Source organism: Triturus cristatus, chromosome 10 (assembly GCF_964204655.1).
Source record: "Triturus cristatus chromosome 10, aTriCri1.1, whole genome shotgun sequence".
In the NCBI taxonomy this organism is placed as follows: domain Eukaryota; kingdom Metazoa; phylum Chordata; class Amphibia; order Caudata; family Salamandridae; genus Triturus; species Triturus cristatus.
Genome location: NC_140593.1, coordinates 498,463,490 through 498,476,595, shown reverse-complemented (window position 1 = coordinate 498,476,595; position 13,106 = coordinate 498,463,490).

Sequence of the window (13,106 nt, the reverse complement as noted above, 5' to 3'; positions counted from 1 at the left end):
GAAGTGATTTGAAAGTGCAGCTCATATCTCCCAACCATTCAAACCAACACAGTGGATAGGTGAAATGTGTAATTGACAATTCGAAGGCCTAGCTGACTTCAAAACAGACATTTACACAACTTGGATGGATGTTTGGCATTGGTCATCATGTGAACAGATCAGAATCAATTTTTGCAAGTACCACTTACATTCAACATAGCATTTTTCATACCTTACATCTTTTGTGTTAACAAAGTTTGATTTGAGAAAGTCATGATATCAATTCAATTGGTTGAGAAGAACAGGACAACATTCAGAAAACAACACAAACCATTTCCAGAAGAGAGCATCGAATAGGGATTGATCAGTACTAGACACTTTATCATATGTAGAAATGGGTTAGACAAGAGAGAATGAGCAAATGAGCAAAGACAATTTAACAATACTTGCAAAATGGTTAGTGGAACATACCAGTGAAAAATATGCATTTTTTATTAACTTAAACAATAAAGTATTATATTGTATTGTATCGCAGTTGAAATTAGACAGACACTTATAATATGACACACATATATGGCTAATGGTTATTTTGGTGTTCTAACAGTTACAGGTACCATAATATCATGTGTCATGTAATTGCAATTGACACCTGTAATCTCAGATACAACACAATACATTCACACAAACTATCCATATTATCTGATACTTTGAGGTTTGTATGTGAGGGGAATATGTGCAGGACACATTGCCAACAGTTGAGTTGGAAACAAACAGGATATTGAGGTTTAGTGGGACTTTGTAAAATGTAACTTATCAGATTTACTCCTCAAGGTATTCTTGTCAAGCCTTCAGGATGTAGGATCTGCAAGACCTTCACCTCCCAGGGAATGTGTTGTGAGGGGGGCCTGGGAGAACCACCACCAGTCCTCTGGGCCTCAATGTGATGCTTGGAGGCCATGGAGCGCACCCGTCTACCACAGTTCATTCCACCTCTTCCTAATTTTCTCATGTGTGTGCAGGTTGTTCTCTACTGCATTCACTATGTCAACTATTCTGGTCTACATTTGCCTTTACTGTGATAGGGGTGTATTTTGGACTTGGGCTCCAAACAATTGTGGCTCTACTCTTAAAATTTCACACACCATGACTGACAATTCTCCCTCAGTAAAACGTGGATTTTGGGGCCTGGCATTGTTTAAAGAAATATGATGACCTCAAATAAATTAAACACAAGGAAATAAATGAAAGAATATAAAGGAACAAGAAACAGGGAAAAGCAACGAAATACCTTCACTTGACTGGCAACATTTCTGCTAGTAAATGTTGAGGTGGAGATGGAATGGCAAAGGATCATGGTATGAAATTGGGTGTGTTTTATAGTGTGGCATGCAGGTGTTTCCGTATTGCCAACAGGCCTCAGGTGTGTTGTACTAGCATCCATTCAATAGACACAGTGATGGTGCATTGTTGAGCGTGTACTGTGACAGACTCTCTCTGTCAGGGAACCTCAGCCAGGAGACCGCCAGCACAACTGTTAAACCTAAGTCTGCTCGGCGGGAACCCTGCTTTTCCATAGGAAGAGTGTTGTTTAGATAGCTACGAACTTTGGTTCCATTTGACAAATCTTCATATAACTTTCCCCCCAAAAAGTTCATCCACCTCAGCTCCTTCCTGAAAAGTTTCGGGGAGATCCATCAAGCAGGAGTCTAGAAAAAGGGGTGGTCCCAACACACAAAATCTTCATGCATTTTCCATAGCCTTTTTTAGGGATTGCTACAACAAAAAATAGTGAACAGACTTCCACCAAATTTGTCAGGAAGCCGGATCATGGTCCTTAAAAGCATAATTTGTGTGATTTGCTGTAAATCTGTTCAGTAGTTTTGAGGAATTAAAGATTTAAAATATTTGTATATCTGGATTGTTGGGTTTGGGGGACTTTTGAACTCAACTTAAAGAAATAAAGCTTATTGATTAGGTTAGGCAGTTTTTTTCCCCCTCCAGTTGGAGTGCACTCCAGCAGGAGTGAGTTGTCTGTTGACTGGCTGCAACATAAGAAAAAATGTTGTGGCAGCTATTACAGGACTCTCTGGGCTTAGTGCTCAGCCCTGAAAATGGCCCCCCTGGAGCCAAAATTTCAAAACAACAAAAAAATGCTTTTTCCACGATCCAGCTAACTCCCACAGGATCATGAGGAAAAAAACAGTAACTGGGGCCATTTCTATATAAAACAAAGGAGAGTGGGGTGTGCACCTCCCTCCCCAAGCTTCTTTAATGCCCCAGGGACCCTCCCATGCCAAAAAACAACAATAAGGAAGGGGGCAATGCCACCACCCTCCGTGTGCTGATGGTAGACCTGGGAACCCCATACCTTGTGGGCCGCTGCAATTGCAGAGAGTAGGGTGGTACACCCCCCCCCCCAACTGATCATTGCCCTGGGGGCAATTAAAAAGGAAAGAGGGGTGTGTGGCCCCCACCCAGAAACTTTAAAGTTCCTGGGGACCCAATTCCTCAGGCCAGTTCCCTTATGGCTGAATTCAGCTTAGCAGCATCAACAACTTTGTGCACTTGAATTAAGGTGGTCAGAAATGTGGGGATAAAACTATTTTAAAAAGAATTAGAAAAGACAACATGGCTGCATTGGTGGAGAGGATGTGACCTAACAGTTAGGGCGGTTGACCTCGAAGCTGGGGAACTGGGTCCGAGTCTCAGCAGGGACGCTCAACATAGTGTGATTCTGGACAAATCACTTAATCTCCCCGTGCCTGACAAAAAAAATGAATGTGTCCCTCTGTAACGAACTGGTGCTCATGTAAAGCGCTCTGATACCTTTGGGTCTAGTTTGCGCTATATAAAACTCCCCCCACAAAAAAGTTGGTAAACTGCCATGAGGTCTTTCCTAAATTGAAGTGGAACCTGACATCCTATTCACGAGAACAGAAAATAAATCAAATGAATCAGCGCATCAGTATATTTAGTTTAGTTTTCTAAGAAACAGTGAAAGAAGCTATAAACAAACAGCATGGACCGAATGTCTGGCCACATACAAGGTTTACAGAAGGAGATAAAAGAAATACATCAATAATAGTAAATCACGTTACTAAAAAGTAAATACACTGTGCTGAGCTTTTTTAATGCTGCGTGTTTCTTGTGTTCTCTTTGTTATGTTTGCATTTTATTAGGATTGATGTGTACATGAACACTTACTGCAACATCACTACTGTGTTGTCAACATTTGCAGGTTCTTCCTGGAGAGATTGTACAAGAAGTACACACATCGGCCAACACTTTCACAGACTGCTACATGATGTATGTGCCAGGCATACATGAGAGTGAAAAGTTATTGGCTCAGCATTAGTAAATGACCTGCATACAGCGGGGTGTTTGGAGGAGCTCGGGCTCAGCAGGGTACATAAAGTACCAGAAAGTGCACAACCTGATAGGAACAGGGAGTAGAAATTACCAGCCAGGTGGTGCTAGAATTCATTTCACTGTGCACCCATCTCTCTGTGTCCTTGCTTGTTACATTTTAAAAGGAAACTGTGCTTCTTGCAGTTTTAAGAAAAGGGCACTTTACTATTTCTTCGCGCATTTAGCCACCTAATATGAGGCTGTAACACTGTTGCGGGGGCCTGGGCCATTTATTAAAGTCGTTCTGCTATTGAAATCCCCCAGACCTTGACTGCAGTGCAGTGGCAGTGGGAGCGACAGACCCATATTTATAAGACCAATAAATCCGAGCTGTTCTTGGATCATGTCAGCCCTGATCCACAAATCCAGCTGAATTACTATAGCTAGAGTGGGTGCACTTTATTCAGACTAACATGGCAGACATAACAAATCAACCCTCCCCCAGTAGCGGCCGGTCTCATAGGAGAGGGGCGGGTGGGGGGAAGATGACAAATAACGGGAAAAAAAGGAGAAAAAAAAAAGAACTTACCAACCGCCTGCAGTCCGCCGCATCTCCGTCTTCTGCTCCTCTCGTGGCTCCACTTCAGGCAGAGGCTCCCAGACTCCCCTACAGCCAATCCTTAAGTTGCTCTCACGCATGAGAGGCACTTCACGATTGGCCTGAGCGCCAATGATTTGCACTCCCAGGGAGACTGGGAGCCTGTGCTTTGCCGTCTCCTTTCCAGCAACGCAGCTGCGTTGGAGAGAGCTTCAGTACGCATGATGGTTTGGTCAGCCTGAGATGGCTGGCCAAACCGTCATGCACACTAACAGTGCATACCACTACCAGTGAGTGCCTGTTATCCCCCAGGCCAGTGGCGGCCGACACAGGTAAAAGTGGTAAGGTGGTGGGTGGGTGGGGTGATGCAGTGAGGGAGTGGGGTGGGGCGGAGTTGGTGGAATCACCGACTCAGGGATACGGCAAGCGCAAGGTAAGTGGTTTTATTTATTTAATTTTACCTTCCCCATCATCCGCTTCTGGCAGAGGGGGCGATGCTCCTCCACAATAGTGGAGGAGCCGCCCCTGTCCTACCCGCTGAGGCCTATTTCAGATGCATCAGACATTCTCTCTATAACTGCTTTTCTGTACCAGTTAATATATACGTGGGGGCACATTTACTAATATGTAATGCAACGCCCAGCCCGGGAGACGCAGCCAGAGTGGGAGCCCAGGGACAGACCAAGAGGCAAAGGCCAAGGCACACACAAGAAAGCCGGGAAAACATGAACACCACCCCGAGAATGCTGCCCCACCAGGCCCCTGGAGCCAGAAGAGAGCAGGCCCGAACATCCCCAAAAAATCCAGCCTCCGAAAGATCGAATGACCAACCAGGAGAACCAGACAGCCAGAACCTAAACCCAACCGAATCGGAAAGGACAGGGGAAGAGCCAAAGACCAGAACCCCAGGAGGCCCAACACCCCACATGGAACATGGCCAGCAACAGAGCCCAATCAAAGGAAAGGCAAAAGGGCTGAAACCAACCGACCCAAACTCAAACCTAACCACGGCCAGACACAAAATGCCAGATCAGCAGGGGCAGGCGAGGCAAACCCCCAAGGCCACAAAGACCAGGGCAAACCAAAGAACAAAGGAGAACAGGAAGACCCCACCCCAAACAACACAGCCCCAGGAGGACACCCCAACCGCAAACCTGAAAGTGACCAGAGCAGGGAACCACAGCCCCGGAGAAGGCACACACCGACCACCAGAGAAGAGGTGCAAAGGGTCCCCCAACCGAACAGCCAGCTGACCTATTTGCCCAGAGAATCTAGGACCACAGCAAGTGAAAACCCCAAGGGAGCCCCAACACCAGCGGCAGAAGAGCCAAGACCAGAAACGGTAGAAAGAACAACCCAGCCAGAGAAGCCCCCAAAGAGACCAGGCAGTCAGCTGACTAAACTACAGACAGGCCAGCAAAGACCGGGGGCCACCAACACAGAATCCACAAAAGCCCAGAAAGGGCGGGACAGTGCCAACAGCCACAACCCTGAAACCCCCAAACACCGAGGTGAGAGAAAGAGAACCCCCGAAACCAGCCAAGCCACAAAGGCAACAGAAGCCAGGGAGGAAGCCAAGCAGACCACACAGACACACAAACTCCACAGCCTAGCACGCAACAAGGGAGGGCAGGAGCAGGGGAGAAAACCCCCAGGGCATAAGACAAGGAAACCAGCCACAACCAATCCTACAGAGCACAAAAGTGGCCGGGAAGCCAGGGCCGAAGCCAAGAAACCCACCCAGGCAGGAGGTCCTGGTGGCCCAACCCGCACCCAGAGAAGGCCCATGCAGAGCACAGGCTAAAGCAAAGGGCAGGGAGGCCGACAGTGACCCCCGGCACAGAACTGCCGGACCACACAGGACCAAAACACAAACAAGGCACCCGCCCAATGGCCCAGACCAGCGAGGGCCAAGAACAGAACAGAACAGTCCGACTGAAAACAAAACAGAGGCAACAGCCAAAGCCCCACAACCAGATCGGGAGAAAAACGGACCCAAAAGAGGGACAGCACCAAAACCGCAACCCAAAGCAGTAAGAGCCCAAAACAGCGAAACATTGACCCAGAGAACAGAACCCGGCAGAGGAACAACATCCCAGGAACAGAAGGGAGCAGAGAATCCAGAGGCACACGATTCTACCCGAACCACAGCGCCAAGCCCCTACACAACCAGCAGTAAGGCAGGCAGGCACCCCAAGAGCCAAGACATACACCACAAGACTGCACCCCCTGACAGGGGGAGGATGGGCACGCCGACCGACAGAAACTCCCAATGGGTGCAGGCATGCAGGGAAGACAGGAGTGGGCGGACAGGCAAAGTCTGGTCCAGAAGGAACCATGGACCAAAGCCACAAATGGCAGGAACATCCCACCCCTGCAAGGAAAGGGACCAGACTGCAGAGGGACCAGCCACCCATCAGGCTGAGACCACGCAAGCCAGAAACCACAGAATACCCCCTCAGCACCACAGAAACGGGCAGAACACACATACATGAAAAAAGGAGGGAATGCCAGGCAAACACACCCCAGAGTCCCACCAGGCAGCTCAGGAGCGCCCCAAGCAAGGGCCTGGACAACACAGAGCACACAGCACCCGGAAATCCAGGTGGACATCCAACCAGGCAGCAACCAGGCCCGAACTAGCTGAACCACAGAGAGGAGAAGAGGTCTGGCGGCACACAGGTGGCATGGCCAGAGGCCAAGCCAAACCAGCCACAAGCTGGCCCACCAGGTGCAACCGGAGAACAGCCCCCGGACTGCCAACCACAGAAGGGTCAAAGAATGAAGAACACTCACAATGGAGCATCACAGGGGGAACAAAAACCAGGCAACAGAGGGACCTGGAACCCCAAGAGCCGCAGGACCGTGCCACAGAGCAACAGCCCAGGCAGCCAAAGCACAACATGGCAAAGGACACCAAGAAGCACATAGCACCAGGCAATCCCAGGCGGGCCCCCACACAGGCACAAACAAGGCCCGACCCAAAGCAACTCGTGATAGGAGACAAGACCAGATGCAAACAGGGTCAATATGGCCGCAGGCTATAAAGAAGGGCCAAGAAAGGAGGAGAGCAGGGCAACGGGGCAAAAACACCCATCTCCCGCAGCCCGAAACCTGTAAAAGAAAACCCACAGTCAAAGGCGGTTTCCCAAACAGGGACTGAAAGTTCACAGCACCTGGTAGTCCCAGGCAATCACCCAACCACGTACAAACCAAGCCCGACACAGCACATCTCCTGAGAACAGATGAGAACACGAGCTTGCCCATGGATTGGCTGTAGGCTGCTTTACACACACCACAGCACCAGGCTCCCAGGGGGACTCCAAACAGGGAGAACCACAGAGAACAGAGGAGACCAGGTGCCAACAGCCAGCCCACAGTACCAGGAAAACCCAGCAGAGAGGAAGGAAAAAAGCAAACCATTGCGCGGTACTCATCCAGAGGGTGCTTCCAAACCCGAACAAGGCCCCCCCACCAGCCAGCCCAAGGAGCACCACCAGCATCCACGCGAGGGCAGGATGAAAGGAAGCAGCCCGGTCACCAGGCACACCAGGGTCATCAAAGACCGCCCCTTCCACAGCACCGGGCATCCAGAGGCAGTATCACATCCTATAAGGCGGTATCCCATCCAGGCACCAAAGGAACAAAGCATGACTAACTGCACCTGCGGAGGATCGAACGTTCCGTAAAACTCCCAGCATGTGGTACTGCCAGAGAGGCAGGTAGGCAAGGTAACCAGCGACCATGGCGCGTCTTCCACCCGGCCAGACCACAGGAAGACGTGCCATGCAACCCAAAACCGGCCGGGAGGCAGGTGCACCAGCCACAGAGGGCTGTCCGGCTGGAAACATTCAAGCCTCCTGGCAAGCCTGGCAGGCCAGGAGGCAGCACTGAAGACACCCCGTCCAAAACAGCCGGGCAGTGGATGGGGACCGAAGAGGAACGCCACTTCAGCCCTGCAGGATCAGCACCAGCACCTCTTCCCACTCCTGTCGACAGATAGAAAAAAAGAAGAGTTGGAATGCTGAGTAAGTACTGCTTATGTACTCCCAGTGGGAGGGGTTGGGGTTAGGGCCCCAGCATTCCTCTGTTCTTTTTTTCTGTGGGGAGATGATTATCTCCACTTATCATGAATGGGATGAGGAGGGACCTGAGGGTAATGACCACACGGCTCCACTGCTTTGGTTGTGCTAGATAACAAATTAGGGTTAATAAAGAAAAATAAATAACAGTGATATGACAAGAATTGTTAGACTACGTTAGACTACGTTAGATGTTAAACTATGTTGAACTACGTGGTAAATAAAATAACATAGGGGAGTCCAGGACCACAACTACGGATGTGATCACGTCTGAACTTTTTGCCTTTTCTGGACTTGTTTTTGAAGTATTTTTGACTCTGATTCTTGCCACTGCACAGACTGGACACCTGTGATCAGAGGTTGCCTGGTCCATCCAAGAGCCCTGCAGCAACCTCTGATTTCAGAGTGTTTGTCTCAACTAGAGTCTTAGTTGCTGCTCTCTACCCATGTGTCCCATCGGGATTATCTGCTTTTATTGTGTGCCTGCATGCATTCCTTCTAAATTATCATTCGCATTTTTCTCCCACCCACCACAGCATACAGCATAGTTCAATAGGTCAGCCCACTTTACCAATTGGCTTATTTGACTTTGAGTGACTGCACAAAACCTGTGCACATTCCCACCACTTTAAAAATAGTTCCTTTCTTTGAGTGGCAAAGTGCTTTTTTATTTATTAATGTTTAAAAAACTGCTATTCATTTTGCCAGCATTTCGGATTTCTGCACTTAGCGTGAAATATTTTACCAATTCTTTTTAAGCTGTGGTTATGAAGTGAATAGTTAACATTGCCAATTTCTAGCTACCTGCTTTGTCAATGCTTGGTTGGGTCTTTATTTAATTTCACCTCCATCACCAATATAAGTTCATGACTCAAGTGAAAAACTTAGGGGCATCATGACTAAGTTTGATATCATGGCTAAGTTTGCCTGTCCCTATCAACAAGGTAACGTGTGATTATCGCTGGGTTTCCAGCGATAATCTCACGTTAGCCAGTTAGCGTGTAGATTTTTATCGCTATTGAGATAAGCGTTGCTAATAGCACGCTATCTCAGCGATAAAAATTCACGCTAGCCGGCGATAATTATCCTCACGCTAAGAGCGCTGAGCGATAATTATCGCCGGTTGTTGTTGATATGCCCCTTGTTCTTTAAAGAAGATCACTGGTAAAAAGGCCATATCAATGATTCTAGTTTTTGTAAGTTTTATTTTCAAGCATATGATGGTCACATTCAGGTGGCAACATATGTTTTTCTTTTTCTTTTTATACCATTTACTTTTATACAAAAATATTTTAAAAAAATAACCGTTGCACCAGCACATGACTAAACCTATTGGCTTTGCCGATGCTTGTTTTATGATGCTCGCCCTGAAGTGAGGTTTACACAAATTCCATTGCACCTCCACAGAAATCTTTTTAACATAATGTTAAGAGAAGGCGGTCTGGACATGGGAATCCCTGTGATCGCTTTGCCTACCAATTAGGGCTAATTTTCATTAATGAGGTGCAGTGACGCGTTAACCCATCAGTGAGCTGCCTTTGGTCTGTGAAATGAGCACAAGGCCCAGCAGTTCCATTCTAAACTGGTCTTTTTTGGAGTTGGCTCAAACAGCTTGAATGAGATTGTTTTTCTTCAAGTGCTTATATGCTACAAGCACAGTAAAGAACTAAAGCAGTTGCTATATTTCATACTTACAGCTGCAATTAAATATATACATAATTGCATATTTAGTCTTACGTAGTGATTTGGTACCCTATACGTCTGTGGGATCCAGACATGGATGTCTCTGTGCCCCCTGTTGCTAGGAAGTTGAGCTTCATCTAATTAATGAGGCTTAATAAGAAAAAAAAATAACATTCGAGGGTTTTAGAGGTTGATTTTATAGTAAATATACTGAAGGAAATTAGATGTTGCAAAATGTTAATTTAATATATACGCATATACCTTCTCCTCGCACCCCATACTTAACATAATCTATGTCTTTCTTTTGAAACAAAAATGTGAGAAGTTAGATACAGTGCTAAACACACGCCTTATCCACTAATTAGCAAAAATAATATTTCAGCCCACATTATTCTGCACACTAAAATTGGAGCATTATAATAAAAAATCCAACTGCAAATGTTTTTTGCCTCTGCAGAAATGAAATAAAATGCCTGATTGAAAAAACAAGAACGCCTTCATCTGTGAGCGGCAAGCGATTACACGGCTCAACAAAAGCAGAGGTGAAGTTCAACGCACTCTTGGAGAAATATTTCAGAGTTGAAATTATGTTCCTGACTGATTGGGTTTGTCGTGCCGTGCTCCGGGTAAAAATAAGCAGCTGTCCAGCAAACAAATTGAGCAAGGGCTTGCAAATTGTGTTTGCACAAAGCTTCTTTCTGTGATTAACAAGGATGTTGTTCATGCGGTCGTGTTGTGTCTGGAAGCCAGTAAGCGGAAACAAATGAACAGTGTTTACCTCCGAGGCCTTCCCTTGTATTTGGGCAGTGACCTTCTCCTCAAGGTCGATTATGGAAATGCTGCACCACTAAACTGGTACATTAATTGCTGTCTGCTTTTCCTGTAAATGGGACTTACTTAAAATACATTGTTCAATGAAAGATTAGGCCCGTGACAAATCTGTACAGTGGATATGGAGTCGAAGAAATACATATGCTTGCTTCCTATCTTGCATAGCCTTTGTCAGATGGATATTTAGTTATTTACTTATAATGTATTCATTTATTGGTTTCAGATAGCGCTAGCTAGACTTGAAGGTGTTAGAGCGCTTTGCATATAATGTGAGATCATTTGGATGAAGTACATGCATAAATAAAGGCAAAGAAAATCGTTAGGCCATGAAGGTAGTTACAATATGCGGACATGAGAACAGCGTGAGATAATGGAGTACATGACAGAGTAGACAGCTGAAACAATAAATCGGCCGTCACAACGGGTCAAGTCAGATTGGGTGTGAGCTTTGGGAACACAGCTCAGTCTGAGTACCTGTTGAAGTATTTGTTGAACAGTAGGGGGCAGATTTACAAGCCCCTTGCGTCACTTGGTGACACATCGGCGGCGTAAAAGTTGCGGCCCATTTACAACGTGAAGCATCTAGGGAGATGCCGTTGTAAAGCCCTGCGTGACATTATACCTGCATCAGGTGTAATGTATGCAGGGGGGCGTTCCTACACAGGGGGGCGTTCCCACACATGAAAGCCTTGTAAAAGGGATGCAGTGAAATCTACAAGATTTCACTGCGTGACTTTTAGGACGCCACTGCGTCAAAACCTTACGCCTGCTTCAAGCAGGCGTAAGGAGTGACGCAGTGTATTAGGAATAGGCCGCAACACGCGTTGCTGGAGTTGCGCCGTGCTTGCGACAGAACTCCAACAATGCGTGACTTTTCTGTCAACAGATGTGTCAGAATTTCTGACGCATCTGTCAATCCTTGCGCCGTGGTGTGCCTTATTGTAAATACGGCGCATCCATGGTGACGCAAGGGTTTTGCATGGTGGCGCAGGGAAAGTGACGCATCTATACAGATGCGTCACTTTCTTGTAAATCTGCCCCTAGGTATTTCAGGTCCAGTTTGAAAGAGGAAAATGAGGGATTGTAGAGGATGTCTCTAGGGAGTGAGTGAGTTCCAGATCCTGGGTGCATTTCCAGAAAATGAGCATGTCTGGGAGGATTTCTTTTTCAGTTTGGGTGGTATGAGAAGGAGTGAGTTAGAGCTTCCCAGTGCACCCAAGTGGCTAAATTGCTAACTTTGAAATCTGTACGCTGGGTTCTACTTGTTTCGTGAGCACTTTGGGACGTATTCACAAAGACCTATAAAAGCGGGGTGGAGGTTTAGACCTCTCCATGTACATACTTTTACCTTTATTTTCTCATTCATATACATTCCCAGTAGTATGCCTTGAAAGCTGTGCCAAGCTCTGGTTTCCTGCTGTGCTACTGGGAATGTCTTGAGACCAGATTTCTGCTGCTATACATATTTACGCATAGCATAGAATTCCGCGGAGGGGAAATAAGAGCCTTCTATGCACTGGATACGTTTGATCTTATCTCCCCAATGAAAACATTTTCCCTGTGGGAAAAGCTCTTCACGTACACCTTCTGCAAATCGGGGGTGATCCATTCCCGTCTCATTCTAGAAGGGAATTTACTCTAACCGTTGACAAAACTATATCTTTGACCATTTACAGGTCGTGAAGTGATCAGTCTCAAGTTTGGAATGGCCACAGATTTACAAAGCTGAAAAAGAATTTAGGAAGATTGTCAGACTTAGTTTTTAGGACTGACCGATCTTAGGCATCTGATGATTGGTAGGGAGCGTCCAATTCTCACTCCTTGGATGTGATTTACTACAGTAAGTTTCAAACACTTGTGGCAGAGAAAATAGATTTACACTCAACAGGAGTTTCTTTGGGAACTCTTCGCGGGTCTATACACAGTAATTTGAGCTGTAAACGTGTTTACAGCCAAAAATATGTTCGTGAATATTTCCCTTGATCGACAAATTGTGTGAATCTGGATCTTAGGCATCCGATCTTAGGCATCTGATGATTGGTAAGGAGCGTCCAATTCTCACTCCTTGGATGTGATTTACTACAGTAAGTTTCTCACACTTGTGGCAGAGAAAATAGATTTATACTCAACAGGAGTTTCTTTGGGAACTCTTCGCAGGTCTATACACAGTAATTTGAGCTGTAAACGTGTTTACAGCCAAAAATATGTTCGTGAATATGTCCCTTGATCAACAAATTATGTGAATTTGGATGAATCACTTACTCTTCCTGTGCCACAAAGAGTACATTAGTTGACTGCATGGTTCATATATAAATGCACCCTTTGCACTCTTCCAGAAACATATTCCCACCCAGATGCCATACTAAACACAACACACTTTTCTGTTTATCTTATATTCAAGATGTTCTTGCTGAAATATAAATATACTATGTAAAGCACCCTGCTGCTCCTTTGTGGTTGTTCAGCACAGCACCAAAAATCTTTGAAATAAATAGCAGCGTCATCCGAAGAATTTTAGGGACCATGGGAAAAACATATTTTGAGGGACCCTGTTTGGATCAACTTTTAATATTATTTGCCTTTTT